Genomic DNA, 18360 nt, shown 5'->3' on the forward strand with positions numbered 1-18360 from the left:
TCCCTAATTATCCAGGTATGTAGTCAGTCTGGCATTGGGATCATGACCTAAATGACGTGACTGCATTTGTAAATTACTTCTATTTTTTGTTCAGTATTCTTTTTCATTGCTAGTATAAGATTTAAATCTACAAATCCAGGGAATGGTGTCACTGAACAGCACGAATCTGCATGCCTGAGTTTTGCTTGCTTGGGTACCATGTGAGCAATGGGTGCCCAGCAGCTGCTCTCAGTATGCACAAGGCTGCCAGCCCAAGAGGACTAAGGCAGGTGCTCCGTGCTTGTGCTGTGTCAGGTGTCTGCTGAAGTTGCTTGTTAAACTTCCTTCCTTTAATGGACAGCATGAGTTTTATCAGGAGAAAAGCTGCAATGAAGGACTGGTACTTGGTTTTCTCAGAAAGTATTTAGACAATGGGGCATTGCAGTGAAAGGTCAGACAAGTGGGTAAAAGGGAAGTTGCACCCTCAGTCTGCAGATGACACTAAGCTGGGTGGGAGCATTGATCTGTGGAGGGCAGAAAGGCTCTACAGAGGCATCTGGACAGGCTGGATGGATGGGCTGAGGCCAGCTGGATGAGGTTCAACAAGGTGAAGTGCCAGGTCCTGCTCTTGGGTCTCAACATTCAATGCTAGGGAAGAGTGGCTGGAAAGCCGCCCAGCGGAAAAGGACCTGGGGGTGCTGGTTGACAGCCAGCTGAACATGAGCCAGCATGTGCTCAGGTGGCCAAGAAGGCCAATGGCATCCTGGCCTGTACCAGCAAGAGTGTGGCCAGCAGGGCCAGGCAGTGACTGTCCCCCTGTACTAAGCACTGGTGAGGCCACTTTAAATCCTGTGCTCAGTTTTGGGCTCCTCACTACGAGACAGACATTGAGGTGCTGGAGTGTGCCCAGACAAGGGCAACAAAGCCTGGTGAAGGGTCTGGAGCACAAGTCTGATGAGGAGCAGCTGAGGGAGCTGGGATTGTTTAGGCTGGTGAAGAGGAGGCTCAGGAAGGACCTTACGGTTCTCCACAACTACCTGAAAGAAAGCTGTAGCCAGGTGGGGATCAGCCTCTTCTCCAAAGTAACAAGTGACTAAGGCTAAGAAGAAATGGCCTCAAACTGTGCTAAATGGCCAATCAATTGCGCAGTTTAGAGTTGGGTATTAGGAAAATTTTCTTCAGTTAAACACTTGTGAAGCATTGGAACAGGCTGTCCAGGGCAGTGGTAGAGTCACCATCCCTGGAGATACTTACGAGACTTGTAGATGCGGCGCTTGGGCACATGGTTTAGTGGTGAGCTTCGCAGTGCTGAGTTAATGGTCAGACTCAATGATCTTAAAGGTCTTTTTCAACCTAAACAATTCTATGACTATATCTTAAATAGGATTCAGGAGAGATGGAGAAACAGTGAACTGGAAATTTCTTCTTGTCACCTGTTGCCCAAGAATGTGTTTGTGTGGTTACTGTAATTTAAAAATGACTTATTACTGTCTGATCAGTCAGAGGGGGAAAGAGTGAGAGAGAAGAAGCCTGCTTTCATCTCCCAGGGCAGGAATCTTTTTGATGGACATGTACCAAAGGCACGTGTACATTACTTATAGAAGGAGCTTTTGTTTGCAGAATTTTTGTCAGGAAAGCAAATATGTTCAAGCTCCTAGAAACTGTTTGGTCAAGCTTTATTGCATGTAGGTTTTGGCATTCAACATTTAATGGAACATGTTACTGTTATTTGTGCATCTGCAGTCACAGGAGAGATTGTCCTCCTTAAAAGCTAAAGTAAGCAGAAGTGAACACAGTGGAAGAAAACTACTAAATTTTGGAGGTTTTTTCCTACCTTCACCCATGAGAGAGTACTCCAGCTAATTAGTTCAGGTTACTTCAACTCTTGGTAATGTGTCTTCTTTGTTGATGCAATTTTAAATTATGAATATTCCTTTCAGTTTCAAAACGAGTGTATTGAGATTTTTAATTTTTTTTTTCACTTTACCCATAAAAAACTCCATAATCTGCTTTTACTGTAAATGAAGAGGAGGTAGCATCTGCTTGGTTTCTAGTTCCTTCTAGGTTATAGGTAGTCTGTGTGCCACCGCTGCTGTTATTTGGAATAGCCCTCTGATAACACTTCAGCTAATTTGGGATACCTGGTAAAGATGTTTTTCCACTGTTTTCATTCTCTATTGCTCAGACGTCTCTGCCAGGCAACTCGCAAAACAAACAGCAACACCGGGTCAGCTTCAAAGAGTGCACACTTTGAAGTAGAAAGCAGATGACAGTTATGAAAGGTTAGTCTTTAGTGGTATTACAAAAGGTAGCTGTATAGGCTTCCATGCATTTGCTTATTAAAGTGTGTAATGTCCCAATCCTTATGTACAAAAAAATAATTAGTAATTCTTAGAAAACATTACTTTGTACTTTCCCTAGTGGTAGAGGATACAGGAGAGATTAGCTTATGGCCTGAATTTGAGAGTGTGTGACTCTTATTAAAGTGATGGCCAACACAGCAAGATACAGGAACAAAGAGAAGAGACAAACTGGGTATAGATGGTCAACTTAACAGTTTTAGAAGAGAGAGGGCAGAAAAAGTTGTCTCATTAGATAAACAGGTTGCAGTCAATTCTGATCTTTGTGCCTGCAATAAAATTAATAATTACCTAAGAGAGTAAATAGTGTGATATTGTGTTCACTGGATAATTATATGTCTAATTTTTCATAGAGAATTGCTTTTTGTTTTGACTAAAGCTCTATTACCACTAGTGGTTCTCCCTGGCCAGTCTTCAACTTGTGAAAGAACTTTGGCAAGCCTTGCTTTTACCCATGAAACACAGGATACTCTATGCAAGCTAAAATTAGCAAAAATAAAAGCCTTTATGAAGGAAGTAGAATTTAAAAACAATTTTTATTTCTGTAAGTTGCTCTGTAATCATGAGTGTGTTAGTGAACTTATTTTTGAGGGGAATTGGTATGACACTCAAAATGAGTGCATATGAGATTTTACAAATTGAAAATCAGCACAGACTTAATTTAAATGTGCATTTATCTATTTTAAATGGCCTGTTTACTTCACATCCAATCTGTTGGTTTCTATGCTATCAGCATTCATCAATTTCAATGTCACTGCTTAAAAGGAGAAAGAATTTGGGAGTGCATATGAGATGAGAGTTCATTTTTTCATCTTTGCAAAGAATGACATCTCTGTGCTTTTATTTTATTATTCTTTTCCTGGTGGCTTTGCTTTTTGAAGGATTACATGGTTTTTGTTGGTAACTTTATTATGCAAAAAAAAGTTCAAATATATTTACCTGCGTACCTATCCTGTGTCAGGGTTTTTCCTTCAGGGCCTTAAGTAATAACTATGTTACTTTTAATAATATTTCAAGTAATTACATGTTTGACATTCTGTCTGGAGTTCATGCAACAGTTTTGAATTTTTTTTTTCCTAGCAGAAGCTTCCACAGATTCTTTCCTAGCTGAAAAAAACTTGGGGTGCATATTTCACATGTATTCAATATGCTGTTTTCTAAGGGAAGAGCTTTCAGTGCAGTGGGGCAGAAGGCTTCATATTTATCTTCTTTCTCTTTGAGCAGTAAATATCTGACTATTGGAGCAGTTCTGAATCAGCGTCTCTCAATAATTTAGTGTCCAACAGATGGCTGGTTTGTTATATCGTGAACTGCTTTTGATGGTACATTATTTCCATCACTAAAGATGATGCTTGCATAACTTTCACTGCAGTATAAGCTATTTTTTGAGTATCTTAGGAAACCTGTGCACTGTCCTACTCTGCCATAAATGCATTTCCTTGATGACGAAGATTGTTGTATGTCTTTGTACCTTCACTTGCTAAAAAAAAATCTGCAAAAGGGATTTCTATTAAATTTATTTTAAAATATATTACTGTAGCAGGTTAAGTGGACCACTAACTGCATCTACATTGAAATGGAGAGAGGATAATATATTAAGAGCACTCCAGCTATGTTTTCATGGCCTTTTCCACCTGTCTAACTTCATGCAGTAAGAAAGTGGTAGCCTATCTCAAGATGCTTTCAGTGTTGTGTGGATGATGTGGTCAACAGTTTGCAGTCTGACAACCAAACGATGATAATGCTCAAGCTTATCATCCATGTGTGCTATCTGTGGGTCAAAGGGTGAAGGTATGCTCGTCCTGCTCCTTTCTCCTGTACTTTCTAGTGGTTACCTTCCTGTCAAGGAATAGCTGGGTTTTGCTGCAATTTGGCAACCTATTCCTAAGCCATCAGCAGAGACTGCTGTATCCTGTCCTCATTGGAGGATACTATTGGGTATTCCTCCATTACAATGAGTTAATTTCTTCTTGTAGCTCTGTTAGCCTGGAGGTGAAAAGGAGGGGAGATCTTGGTAATTATTCTGTCTCACTGTTGCGAGATGCACGTTGGTGATGAGACCACTGAGATGACTTTTTGTGTTATTTTTCTGCAATTGTAGTTTGTTTCAGGTAGAATTAAGTCTAATCAAGAGGAGAAACATCCCATTAATTTTATTGAACTGCCTTTTAATTTTTCATCTTGTCTAGATTATCAGTCTTAATTGCAGGATGATGGTAAAGTCTTGGCTTTTCACTGAATTGTGAAACTATGAATATGGTGACAGCACTGTTGCTGTTGGGATTTCTGAATAAAAAAGGGCCAAAAACTTGAGATCAAAAGGAATACTTCCATAGACAATTCCAAGGTAGCAGGTCTGGATGTAGCAGTTGCTAATGCAGCATGCATACAGTCCCATGGCAAGCTGCTGTTGTAGTAAACTGGTGCCATTGACATACTTTTCAGTTTAACCATTAGTTTGATAAATTTGCAATGATTAAATGCAATAATGATTCTCGTTCATAGGGGTTTTGAGACACACTTAGTTTTCAAAAGCTGTGGATTCCTAGATGAGAGTCTCAAGGTTTTTGTTAATCTTTTCTTGGTGAAAAAGAGTGCCTATTTTTCTTGTAGAAATCGTGAGGATTGTTGGACAAAGAATTTGTAGAATAATCCCGTCAGGAGCCTGAGGGTTTGTGTTATTTTGGCTCTGTGGTTTGATTGACTTCAGGGAAGGATAGCTTACAAACCACCATGTGTGTTCTTAAGGAGCCCTTCTCCAGTGCTTCATCTGGCTGTACAGCTGGTGAAATTCTGCAGATGGCTAACTGTAATTCCCAAGACTTGATGCATGTAGTATCTTCTTTCTCGTGAGAAGGAAGGTTCCTAATTTAGCATTTACTCATGCACTCATTAAAGATGTTGGGAATATTGCCATGGCCTCACTTGGAGCAGAATCGGATCATTTTGTTCCACTTATTCCCTACCAGCAGACTTAGTTGTAATAGCTTGTTGGAGAGTTTTGGTGATGTCTTAATTGGTGTATTAAGCTTTTTTTTCCCTCAGTCATCAGTTTTGTGGTACAAATTACATACTTCATGAGTACTGGTGAAAGAGAGGTGTGAGATCATCTGTAGTTCCCTGGCTAGGATTGTTTTCCCATATCATTAATTTTCTTCAAGTTTTTATTCTCAGACTCCTCTAACTTTACAACAGAAACTCCTGAGTGACTAATAGCACATTTGGTTTCAGTTGGGATGCTCAGAATGAATTAAACTCTCCAACTTCAGAGGTATATGGTCAGACTAACTTAACTTTTCTCCTCCCCCCACCCCTCTTTTTTTTGCCTCCCACACAAGTTTTCTAACATTCTGGCAAGGCAAGTATTTGGACTTTTACCCATTCTCTCACTTTACAGTAAAGAAGCATTCATTTTTCCAGCATTAAAAACTTGGCCAGAAAACCTGGCCCAAAAACCTTAATGTTTTGAGCAAACGTTTAAAAATACCCTCTGACTTAGCTGCTCCAAGTAGCCTTAAATCACTGTTTTCTTTTGGGGTGGAAAAATTGTTTTTCACCCCAAAAAAGCTAATTGAAAAAGGTAATATTTATCCAGTATTATTGATAGCAACAAATTGAATTTAGATATTTCAAATGTTATAGAAATAAACCTGAAGCCATAAGAAACCTGAATCAGAATAGCTGAATCCTTAAGGAACTCCCTTACTTGTGGATGTTGCAGGAGCTGAGGATGGGAGGTGAGAATTGCAGGAAATATGGAAAATTATATATACTTGTCTTAGATCTTGTCTGTTCCCTAAAACAAAAGGGCACATTTTTCCTTAATTGTACTACACTTGGTGAATTCTACTTGATTTTTGTATCCTGTTTTTGGTTTAAATTGTGCTGCTGCTTCTCACCATGTCTTCTGGGAGAGCTGGTTCAAGGGAATACATCTTCTTTCAGTATTCTTTTCTGTTAACCTTGCACAGATGAATATTTGACTGCATTATTTGAGGAGCTATTTCCTGGCTCTAAATATGTTTTTACAAATGCAGGCAGATTAAGAAACATAGGAAATAATAAAGTTCAGTTGTATCTGCATATCTCATTCCTTTTGGACATATTTGATCCCCTTAAGTTAATAGAGAACTGACTTTAACAGGGAGAAGTCAGGCTCAGTCTGTGTTTCATACTCCTGTGCTCTGTGCGATGAGTGATGATGTTGTGCTCTGTGTTGCTAGGGTAACACAAAGAAACACAGAGAAAATATGGCAAAATTCCAAAAAGGAAGCATTATAATCTTTCTCAGTGCTTCTTATTTGCTCGTGAAATATTTTGCCAGAATATTACTGAAAAAACCCAGTAGTTCTTTAAAGCTTTTAGTCCGAAGTGTAGAGACTAAACAAAATGATTCAGTCATGCAGTAGTGATTTACTTCTACTTAAGGACAAATGCAGTGTTACTTTAACTTGTTTCCAAAATCTTTATCATGGACTAAGCTGTTCTTACCTTCTGCCTCCATTTCTTTGTCTTCACTCTGTCTATCTTTATCAGAATCTAAATCTCTAAATCTAATTTTCTTTTTTCAAAGTCCTGGCTCCAAAATCTGTGCTTTTAGTAATCTGCCTTTAAACTGCGGAACAAAAAGTATTTGTTCTTTAATACTAAAACACAGGTTTTGAATGAAAAGAGGATCTGGCGTATAGACTGCCCCTATTCTCTGTCCTCCTGTGCAACAGTTTGGCCAGCACTACATTGGAATTGCTCTAGAGGAAAAAATGAGCCATTGGAAATCTGTGAAGTGATTCCCAGGTGCTGTAAATTCCATGTATCCCCAAAATTCAGGGGGTCTGCCTCTTCTCTAGAAGATATAACTATCCCTCATGCATATACCTGGCATTTATGGGTCTTGGCTGTCTTGAGGAGAGGATGACTGGAGTGGACTGAATCCTGGATTACTTTTATGGGCCAAGAATAGGGCATCTGTAGCTTCTGCTGGTAACTCTGAGTCACCTCTGTGCTGAATTGTTCTCTGAGTATGTGTTATAACAGCAGCTGAGCAGATGTCTATTTGGACTGGTGAAACTGGATGTTAGCATAAGAGTGAACGTAGCAATACCCAGTACAAGTTACTGTCAGTCATCTTTTTTTCTTCATCAGAGGACAAGTTCATTGCCAAGTGAGACTTGGGTTCTGGGGTTTTTTTTTTGCATACCCTGAGAACTGAGTAAACCTTGCTTTTGGTATTGTAAGTTGTGCTAAACAGTTTTGCTTTTACACGAAGCACTTATGCATCACTGCCTGTTTGCTTGACACGAGGACAACAAAGAATTACATTTACTGGATCTTTCCCTGGGCATGGACCAAGGGAGGAGACTGAACGAAGGAGGTTGTTGAGGTGGTTTTTTGTCCTCCCTGTATAGAGAGGCTATAAAAAATATTTCTCTCTGAGTAAGCAATGTTGTATAACCTGCCAAATCCTGGCTCTTCCCAAGGGACCACCTCTGAATGCTTTATCCAAATTGAGCAACTGTGTTAATCCTTGGGGTTGAGTGTAAGAGTGTGCACATAGGCAGTTGCTAGAAGTAGTTGGTAGATGGAAAACTTTTTACCCTAACTTACCTTGCAGTAACTTTTTTATCCATACCTGGAGTTTGTGCAGACGTGTCTCATCAAGGCTTGGTGGGAATTAATGGGGTCAGTATTGAGGGCTATTCTAAAAAATTACCTCTGGTGTGTGTGTGTAGAAAGAGAGGATGTTGGAATATTCCAGTTAGGTGTGAGAGTTGGGAGTAAAAAAGACAATGGTTTTGGAAATACTTAATAATGGCAAAGAGGCATTGAGCAGTAGAGAAAATGAGTTTTGGTCATGTCTTGAAAAAAAATGCTGTGAGTTGCCATGGTTGCTGCAGCTTAGCTGAAGCAAATAATAGACTTTATACTTTTTTTTTTTTTTAAATAATGCTCTTGAACTATTTTTGAGCAAGCTACCAACTGCAGTTTTTTGTGATTTTGAATATATTTCAAAAACTTACTTGATTTCACTTAATTGTCTAATTTGATACTTATTTTTCAGCGACTCCCCAGATTTACCAACTATTTGTTTTGGAAAGATTGTTAGAAAAACTGTATGTTCCCCATCTTGACTTCTCTTCAAATTAATCTACAAAATTTATACAATATGGTCTGTATTTGTGTGGGGGAATGAAGGTCAAGGATCTTTAAAACTAAATGCAAGAGAAGTTAATGTAGATAGTGATCCTGATGATCAACAGGATGAGCTCAAGTGTGTTGATTCTTGAGGTACCAGGAAGGAAAAAGGTAGAAGGGGGGTAACATTTAATGTAATCCTTGTGCAAAGGTCAACTGAAATATGTACAGGTTTTTAGAAAAGAAAAAAGGCAGCAGTGAGATAAAAGGAGAGATTCAACAAAATCATATACTTCCAAATTTTAAATAGCAAAACTTGGGAAGATATAAAAACCTATTGCATATGTAAGTACTGATATTATAGCTATCTATCAATTTTTCTAAAATACTGTGTGTATAAAAGTGCTTATTTTTCTTGAGAAGGAATTAATTTCACCTCTGAAATTAAAAAGTCCTCTTGAGCATGAACAAAGTGGTTTGAGAACTCTTTAACACACTGTGTGAGCTGAGAGTCAGCTGCACACCTTCTAGTACTTTGTGCAGAGAGTCCATCTTTTCTCATAAAAGTCAGTGGATGTTCTTATGCTTCTTCGCCAAAGTGTATGGCATGTGACACACGTGAGTAGATTTCAGAAATAAAATGCCTGCTGTTTATTTTTCTGTAGGTGTCAGTCTAGATCTGGAAATGAAAGTACCCAGTACACGTTGGGGAAGCATTCTAGTTTTGTCCTGGAAGATGAGATACACAGTTTAATTGCCTGTAATTAGTGAAGCTGCTGAGTTTTTAGAGGGGGTTAGGAATGGAGGAAGAAAAAGACACAAAAAGGTACCAATCAACAAATCTACATTAATTATTATAAATTTTAGAACCATTTATTTTGGAAAAGGCCTCAGAGATCATCCAGGCCAACTTTAATTTTCTTTAATAGAGATTAATATTTGAACAGGAAGATGCAGGATCCTATCAGCCTTGTTTTTGTTGCAGCAACAACTTGCAGGGAGTGTTCCATGCCACTTGCCCTCCTCACCCCTCAGACAAGAGCCAAGGAGTGCTCAGGTTATCATCAAGGCTCTTCTGCTTGTTCTTCTGGGGAGGTTATTTTTAATTTTTATTTGACAGGCGTGCCTTCTTCCCTACAGGATGCTAGTTTTCTCTTCGGGAGAACCTCTAGATTAGACTGGAACATGAGGAAGCTGGCAGAGATAGACCACCCAGGGAGGGGTCGGAAAAGAGTGTGAGGAAATGGATAATGTTACAGTCTGGTGACTTGCCAGGGTTGATGCACTTTTCTAGAAGGGCCTGTTTTTGTTTTGATAAGGGATTTCAGAATGGCATGGAGGCATAGTGGGTGAGATCAGCAAGGAAGCACCGTGTTCAAGAGGCAGTGTGAGAAGACAGGCTCTGAAGCCATGGACGGTGATGTGTTCCCAGGGAGGGTGTTGGCTGGCTCTGTTCTCTCTCTGCCTTTCCCTTCTTGAGCATCTCTCCTCCACCCCTCAGCATTAGTAGGCAGGGGTGCAGGGTGGAGACAGGCTGCTCATTCATCAGGGCCCATGGAGCTCCTTGCTGTCAGCCAGGGGTTCTGTAGGGGCACGGAGAAATGCTTTCTGCTGTCATTTTATACCTGACTCTCTGTGCTGTTATGATGTGAGTGGCATTGGGTTCAGTGGATGTGTTGCTATGGAAAACGTATGTGCTTTTTATAGTCAAATAGAAAGGTGTGTTTCCAAAAGCTGTTCTCTAACTCTGCAGCCATAGCCTGGCTGGTTTATTTCCAGCATTCTCAGCAGTGAACTGTGGCTCTCAGGGTTGAATATCGATTTGCTAAGAATCCAAGTGCTGGAGGAATGTCCTCATGTTTCTGTACCCATGCAGCAACCACATCTTCCATTGGAGCATTTCTATTCTCAGCAGCACGTGGGAATTCAGTGAAATACGATAACAGCAATATTAATAGCAGCTGAGTAGGTGGCCAAAGAGGTTGAAATTTAGCACGAGCCTGCTGCTAGTTGGACAGGCAGCACTCATCTCCTGCGCAGCAATACCCGGCGGGGGTGCAGGAGCCCTTCAAATCCTCCAACATCTTCCTCAGAATCGTAAGTGAAGCTGGTCAGTGTAGGGCTGGAGAGCTGGGAGCTCAGCAAGGAGCAGGGGAGTGGGCTTTTCTGCAGTCTGCTGATCTGCTCCAGCTCCCAGGCCAGGGTATGGCTCTTCCAAGTCCTTCAAAGGGCATCTTGGATGTGTGACTGCTGCCTTGATGGATGGAAGCTCCAAGGGAGGGCACCAATACTTCTTTTTAAACAGCAATCTCTTCAAGTCCTGTGTTTGTGAGATCTGTAGTTCAGAGGAAGGGACAGAAAACAGGGTTGGCAGCTGTTGGGGTTTCTGAAGTATTCATCACCAAGGGATGGGTTTGGCACTGGGCAGGGAGCATTTGTCACTGGCACATTCCTTTCTATCAGTGGGAGTGTCTCTGTTCCTTCTTTCTCCCCGTAAATGGGTTCAGATTGGTCTTATCTTTTTGGAGAGGACCACATGTATTCTTGGCAGCTAACCCTCATTTTGGGTAGGAGGAATCTCTGTTCAAACTTGCTTCTTTGTTGGTTTTGTTTGTTTTTTCTTTTTTTAATCATTGATGGACAACTATATTTAAATATGTTTCTATATGAGAAACAGACCCTTCGCTGAATGGGATGTTGTAAAATAGTCTTCCAGAATTTTGTTCAGACTTCTGGTATCTTGGACGTAGTCTTGAGCTCCACATTGTTCTGCCTGGAAAATAATAAAGTGAAATGTTAAAGTAGATTTGGCATTGTGAGTTGCTTGTTGCTGGAATTTAATACATGTTGGGATGTGGGGAAACAAAACCATATAATGTGTCAGAAAAATAAAACCCAAACTATTGAGTTTATTGTTTAAAAGTTTTGAAACAAGTCAAAAATAAATGTAGCTTCTTAAAATGCACTGCTCTTTTGTATGGAGGCACTGGAGAGGTGTCTGTAAGTGTCAGTGGATATATTTTAAAATTGGTTAAAGTCTAGTTCATGAATTCTTAAAAGTACTGTGGCCTGCTAGCTCCTCTAAGGTGTATGATTGTCTACTTTTTTTTTTCTTTTTAAATGCCCCAAAATTCATTAAAATAATCCCAACAAGCTTTCCTCACTCCTTAAAAATAGGAAGCAGAGAGCACCTCTGTCTTGGGGTCATCACACAGGGGCTCTCACAGTTCTGGTGTCTGGAGCAGAGTCCTCCTCCACCAAGCCCGCTGCCTGTGCCCTTGCAGCAACATGTCTCTGCCACAGTGCTGGTGCAATTGCTTGTATGGGCATGGTCTAAAACAGACCAGCAAGCTAATTTGGGGGTTGAAAATGTATAGTAGGAAAAATCCACAGAAACAGGTGTAGCCCTCCGGCAGCATAGAACCACAGTGTGATTCATGGTTGTGTTGGCATAACCATGGGGGCAGCAAAGAGGAGTGGCTGAATGGGAGAGGAGGACCAGGAAATCCTTAAGCTAGAATGGCTGCCAAAGCCTTTGTGTTGTCAGGCCAGGGCCTTGGTGACTAATTCTGCTGTTTAACCTTGAGCAAACAGTGGAGCTGAGAATAAATTCCTTGAGCTGTGGCTCAGCGTGCTGATCTGCTGTGTCACTTTGCTTTATTCTTGTAGAGTGGTCTTTGTTAGAGAAACATCTGTTGGTCTCTGCTGGCTGGGAGTAAGTGATGTTTGTCAATGTGTGTTGTGCTCAAATGTAACAGAGGTAGTTTGTCTCTAAGCATATCACGCACTAGCAAGTGAGAGCTATTCCTGTCCCATTCATCTTTTTTCTATTTGTTCAAGGATTGACGTAGATGAGATGATTTACACAGAAGGTATTATTTCTCCACAGGTGGTTATTTCACGTCTTTTTTCATCAGTGTTCAACTCGGATTTATGTGGTTGTGCTTCACAATTACTATTATAATATCCCCCACGTGTTGTTATGTCGTGGCCTTTAGACTTCCATGAGGTATTTGAGAGATCTTTTCCAGGGTGGCTAATCTTGAAGTTGTATGTAAACTTTTATTAATGCCACTGCCAGCAATTCAGGTTCACACTTTGTGAATTAGGATTCTACCTTTATGGTTTTGAGACCTCTTTGATAGCTGGAATTTGGTATTGAGGTCAGCATAGGTCGATTGGTGTTTTATTTTTCTTTTAAGCTTCAGAATGAAGGCTTAAATGCTGAGACTGTGGCAGGAGCAATGAAGTATTTATAATAAAATTCTTCCTCCAAGATCTTAACTGCTCTATTTAGAGACTTTCTTTGCTTAGTTCAGACTTCTTTAGCAAAGTTTTACTGTTAACAAAGGAGATATAAAAAAAACCTCTGGGAAGACAGAGAAGTTAATGTTTAAAAATACACAGAGTGATTTAGTAAGTAGTTTTGCATTGTCATGTGGAGAGGAACTGAATTCTTTCAGCAGATTAGTTTTAAGATGCAGCATTGGCTGTGCCTGCCTGAGCAAAGCAGCAGCCCATCTAAAAGGTATTCACCTATTCAAACCAGAAATTGGATTACACCGACTATTTTCATTAAGAATGTGGTTGGCATCAACTAGGCTCTGTGAAAACTTCAGATGAAAACAGGAAAAAGGAGACTTCTTTCACAGTAACCAAATGTAGGGTCGGCATTAATTTGCATTGATGAAGATACTTTAGCCAGTGAGCTACCCCTTCATTTCCTAAAATAGTTGTTGTATGAGAAATGTCTCTACAAGCAGTTGTGTGTGCACTTCAGTGCTGTAGACTTATGTTCAAAATAAGGTTATAAGTGTCCAGGAGTGTTTAAAAATCTTAAAAGCTACATTGCTGAAGTTCATGTACTCCATCTTCTAAATGGTTTATTCAAATACAGTGTGAGAAACTGAGTGTGTGAGCCCTGTGTATTTAGAGCCAGGATTGCAAAGGGGAGTGGAACAGAGAGCAGGAACTGTTAGGTAACAGTTTGTCAGAAAAGTTGTAGGGTCATGCCTCCTCTTCTAGCAGCAAAGAATTTGCTATTCTTGAGGTTGGTGCCTCTATCTTGTCCCCTCCTGTGAACCATAGTTGTTCAGAGTTATACACAAGACCCCAGATGAAATATTTGCATAGACTGCACAGTAGTTACATTTTAATAACACTTCATGAAGAACTTCTGCATAGGAGAATTATTCCATTTTGTGGTTTTGTTTACTACAATTGAGTTAAAAGCCTTGTTTATTTTCTGTTTTGATGCTCACAGGAAAAAGCCATTCCTCCTAAAAGCTCTTCAGTTTGTATCACACTTCTGACCAATAGATATTTTAAATGGAGTGTCCTGGAAGGGAATTGGGCAATGGCATGTGCAACTAAACACAGATAAGCTTGGACAGGTTGTACATAGAAAAGGCTCTAAAGGCTCTTATTTCACTTGGAGAATGTTACCAAGTGGATCCAAACTACATCTTCTGCAAGTTACATGCCTCAGAAAAGATGTAGCTGTGAAATTTGTAGGTCAAAAATGACTTTTAAGACCTTTCAGTAAGGTAACAACATTGCTTCTTTAATCAGAATTTCTTTTTGACAAAAAAAAAAAATATATATATATACCTGTCATTTAACACAGATTCTAGGACAGTACATTCATAATTCAGAATCATCCTTTTCCTTGGTTAAGTACCATCAAATAATTACTACATGCATATAAATGAGGAACAGTGTTCTAGATCAGCAGGGTTTCTCTTGGTTTTCTTCTCCTCTTCTGCTGAGACTGTCTATTACGACAAGTTGTTGAAAAGGTTTACAAACCAAGAGATGCAGTTCAGAGAAGGAGAGTAGTAATGCAAGTGAAGAAACTTCATGAATGAAGAGTAAACAACTTGTCTTTTTGCCTCTGTTGTTAGCAGAGTAAACAGGAATGAAGCAGGGTTTGTCATTCGAGTCTGTGAAATATCTCCCTGCCTGCATTTTTGGTCTCAAACAGACTCATTTACCTGAATGTCCTAAGTTTTGTGTTGGTTTTAGGCCAATTACACAGACCTAGTGTATTTATGGTTATTCCAGTCAAGAAAATATATTGAAAATAAAGACAACTGAATATTGCTCCTGTTGCAAAACAGTTGACTGAAATTAGAGAACTCAAGGAAAGCAGAAGTGGACATCATTGTGTTCAGTCATATAGCTTGTGTCTATGCGAAGGCTGGCAACCTTTTGGATACATGCTCCTGACAGCTAAGGGCAGAGTTTCTCACTCCTTATCAGGCTGCTGAAGTTGGGGAGCAAACTTTAAGGCATCCTTAGCAAGGGCTTCTGCTTTTATAATTGCAAACAAAAGCAGAAATTCTGCTAACAAAAGGCATTGAGGGTAAAGAATGCAAACCTTTAAAATGCTCTCCACTGGGTATGAGAAGTGTAATGTTGATATAAGAATAGTTTTCCATTCTCTGCTTGGTAGATCATCCTGTGGCACCTTAGGCCACAGCTATGGTGTGCTCTGGAACATGGACACTGGCAAAAAAATTAACCTACTGAAAAAAAAAGGGGAATTTTTTTTCTTCAAAAGTAGTCTGTAGTGAATAATGAATAGCAATCCGTTTTGGAATGGATTAAAAAACAAGCAAAAAAGTGTAAATATTTCACTTTAAAGGAGAAGGGTTCCTCCTTATCAGTGGGAAAGAGGTCACTGGCTACAAGGCCAGAAGCATCTCTGGCATGAGATACTAAGGGAGCTGCGGGCAAGGACTGTGCAGGTCAGACCCCTCTCAGGACTTTGTGTTCCTGATAGCCTGATTTCTTTATGGTGTGGGGATGGACAAGGCAATTACAGCCACGGAGTGGGAGTGGGCGCTCTCAAAATAGGAAGAAAGAGCAGGAGGGATGGTCCATGTCCCTGACGGTTGTCACGTCTCATTGACTATTCCATTTCCGTGAAGAGTGACGCTTAGGCTGACCAGGCCCTGTCCTCATTACACTAACTCGTAACTGTTTCCTAAATAGTTTATTCTACTTTTTTTCCTGTAACCTTTAACTAGTGTGTTCCTAGACAGGCAGAAACAGAATAGGTACCTTGATACATTATTGGTCTGGCATGTTATCAAGCTCTGAATAGGTTTTTCTGCTGCTGTATGTGAAGTCTCTGCTTTTCTGTTTGAATCTCTTCACTGTGCTGTGTGTGAAGTTTGCAGCCAAACCAGATCCAAACCAAAGTGTGGGGCAGGTGAAAAGTTGTTTTGGTGTATTTAAGCCATTTTCTCTTCCATAACTGCTGGCACTGCAGGCTGCAATGTTGTTCAACAACTGTCTGCAGTCCAGCCCTGAATATTTACACCTGAGGACTAGGTCTGGGGACTAGGGGGCTTTCGGAGCCTCCTATTTGAGAAGTTTCTACTTCTTGTTCTTAAAATGAGCAGGAGGAGAATGGGAACACTATGACTGTCCATTGGTGCACTTCCCAGGTGTGCTACAGACTGGTTCCCTAAGGTTAGTGATTGCATATGTATTTAGTGTTTTTTTGAAAAACATATTTATAGAAAAGAGCCAATCCTTTCAGCCTTGCATCATCTCTCTCCAGATGTCCCAGTTTCAGTTTCTCATTTTTTGGTCTGAAAAGCTTACTCCTGGCTAAAGTATTCTCTGTTGTCTGAGGCAAATACTTCAGAAAACAATACAATCAGGAAAATAGTTACAATTGAATCTTCTTTCATATGGAATTAAAAATCTGAGATTGTTTAGTCTAGAAAAGAGAAGGCCCAAGAGAGACCTTGTAGCAGCCTTCCAGCAGCTAACACAGCCTCAAGCTAAAAGCTTGAGAGGGACTTTTTCCAGGGACATGTAGTGGTAGGACCAAGGGGGAATGACTAAACTGAGAGGGTCAGTTTAGACTGGATATTGGGAAGAAATTCTCTGCTCTGAGGGTGGGGAGGCACTGGCATGGATTATGTAGAGAAGTGGTAGATGCCCCATCCCTGTAAGTGTTCCAAGGCCAGGTTGGATGGGGCTCTGAGCAACGTGGTCTACTGGGAGGTCTCCCTGTCCTTGGCAGAGGGGTTGGAAGTAGATGATCTTTAAGGTCCCTTCCAACCCAAACCATTCTATGATTCTGTGATCTCCCTGGCTAATAGAGGCTGTATTTCCCAAAGTCAACAGCTTGTTTTCTACTTCTATTTTGTTGGTAACTAAATGAGAGCCAATTAAGGAAGCCTAGAGCCTTCCTGTGTACCCCTCAAAACAGAAATTGTAGTACATTGGCCAGTTTATCACTTTACATGTAAAAATTGAAATAGTACAGAGTTATGACTGTATTTAAAGTGAAATGCTTCTTATTTCTTTTGGAGCAGTCAAAGTTGCATATTTTATATTTACTGTTAATTGGTCTTGAAACTTTTTACATCCTGAATAATAATTGAATTTTAAGTCAGCAATTTTAAAACATTGTTTTCTTTTCTTTTTCTCACTCTCTGCCCTGCTTCAGACCAGAGGAAACCAACAGAAGACTGAAAAATGTAAGACAGTTGTGCACTAATTGTGTTCAATTATTTTTAAGTGCTTCTGTTTATGGTACTATCATATTTACCTTATTCTTCAGCTGCTGATTTATCTGATGCAAATTAATGCCATTTTACAGTGATCTCTATGTGCAGCTTACTTTCTGAAATCATTGTAATAATTGAAACAGTACTTGTATCTGCTTACTTGAGATACGAGATGCATTGTGACACTTTAATTGGTTTTGGTGGCAATCATAGCTAATACTGTAAGCAATATTTTGCAGTTCGTTGTGGAAACCTCTCTAACAGCATGCTGAGATTCTTTTATACTGGCACATGGCATGAGAGGAAAGTATTTAAGTTTGTATTCAGGGTTTTTTTCTGTTTGTTTTTAGGTTTTGATTACATTATACTGGCTTGGGAGAAAAGCTCAAAGTGATCCTAATTATAATGGTCCATACCTCAATCTTAAAGCATTTGAGAAGTTATTAGGGCAAGCATTGACTAAGGTAAGGAATCCAAAAAAGGAAACTAAATGAATAGCCTGAAGTTTATAGTTTGTTATACAGCAGCAATTCTAAACAGTCTTTTGGGGATTTCATTTTCCTCTTCGTTTATTTGCTTTGCTTGCTATCAAGTTCCATGTGAAAGGAATGATTTTTATTCTTCATTGGTTCTTCTGCTACCCATATGAATTTAAGAATCCATATGCTCTACTTGATGTGGTAGATTTTGAAGAGCCCTATCACAATCCTCTTTGGCTGAGACAAAAGAAATTTAAGACCTTTTATTGAAGCTTCTGTTCAAGCTGTTGTATCTATTGTTTTTAGGGGTTTGCAGTAGTCTTTGTTGAAGTTTGTTTGTGAGCTCAAAATGCTCACGAGTAGCATTTGCACCTTAAATTATTGAAAAAGACCTTTCAAAACTTACTCTTGTAGGCACTTGAAGAGTCCAGCCAGCCGAGCAGAAGTGGCAGAGATAGTGGGTACGGTGATATTTGGTACGTTGACCGGGGAGAGCCCTTTTCGTCTTCAGCTACTCATAAAAGAGACGATTCCTTCGATAGCTTGGACTCTCTTGGTTCAAGATCCTGCACAAGCTTTTCATCAGATATAACCTTGAAAGGTGGCAGTGAAGGTATGTTTTCCTCTCTAAAATCTTCTGTTGACTTGTGTCTTATGGGTGTGGGAGAAGACAATGTATGGACTTAGTACTTGGATATCCAGTACTTAAACCAGCTTGAAAGTCAACTCCAGATTTGCAACTGCTGCAGTTGCATTTTGCTTAAGCAAATATTGACCTCTAACAGTTCATAGAAACAAAGCACTGCTGACAGCAAATCTTCCTAGGAAGGGTTGCTGAAACTCTTGCTCTCACTGCCACTTTAGGGCGTGTGTACGTGC

General features: G+C 40.0%; 1 protein-coding gene across 9 annotated transcripts in view; it reads left to right on the top strand.

Moving 5' to 3' along the window:
• Positions 1 to 18360, top strand: part of LMO7 (LIM domain 7) — a 96641-nt gene that overhangs the window by 34874 nt on the left and 43407 nt on the right. For 8 of the 9 annotated variants that reach the window (XM_082279120.1, XM_082279121.1, XM_082279123.1 and 5 more), the window contains 3 exons: positions 16942 to 16972; positions 17353 to 17466; positions 17896 to 18094. The gene's annotated coding sequence lies outside the window, so the exon portion shown is untranslated. Of the gene's footprint in view, positions 1 to 10489; positions 10569 to 16941; positions 16973 to 17352; positions 17467 to 17895; positions 18095 to 18360 lie in introns of those variants that run through there. The other variant, XM_082279125.1, reaches the window with a different exon arrangement.

This window comes from Coloeus monedula, assembly GCF_965178545.1.
Source record: "Coloeus monedula genome assembly, chromosome: 3".
Classification (NCBI taxonomy): domain Eukaryota; kingdom Metazoa; phylum Chordata; class Aves; order Passeriformes; family Corvidae; genus Coloeus; species Coloeus monedula.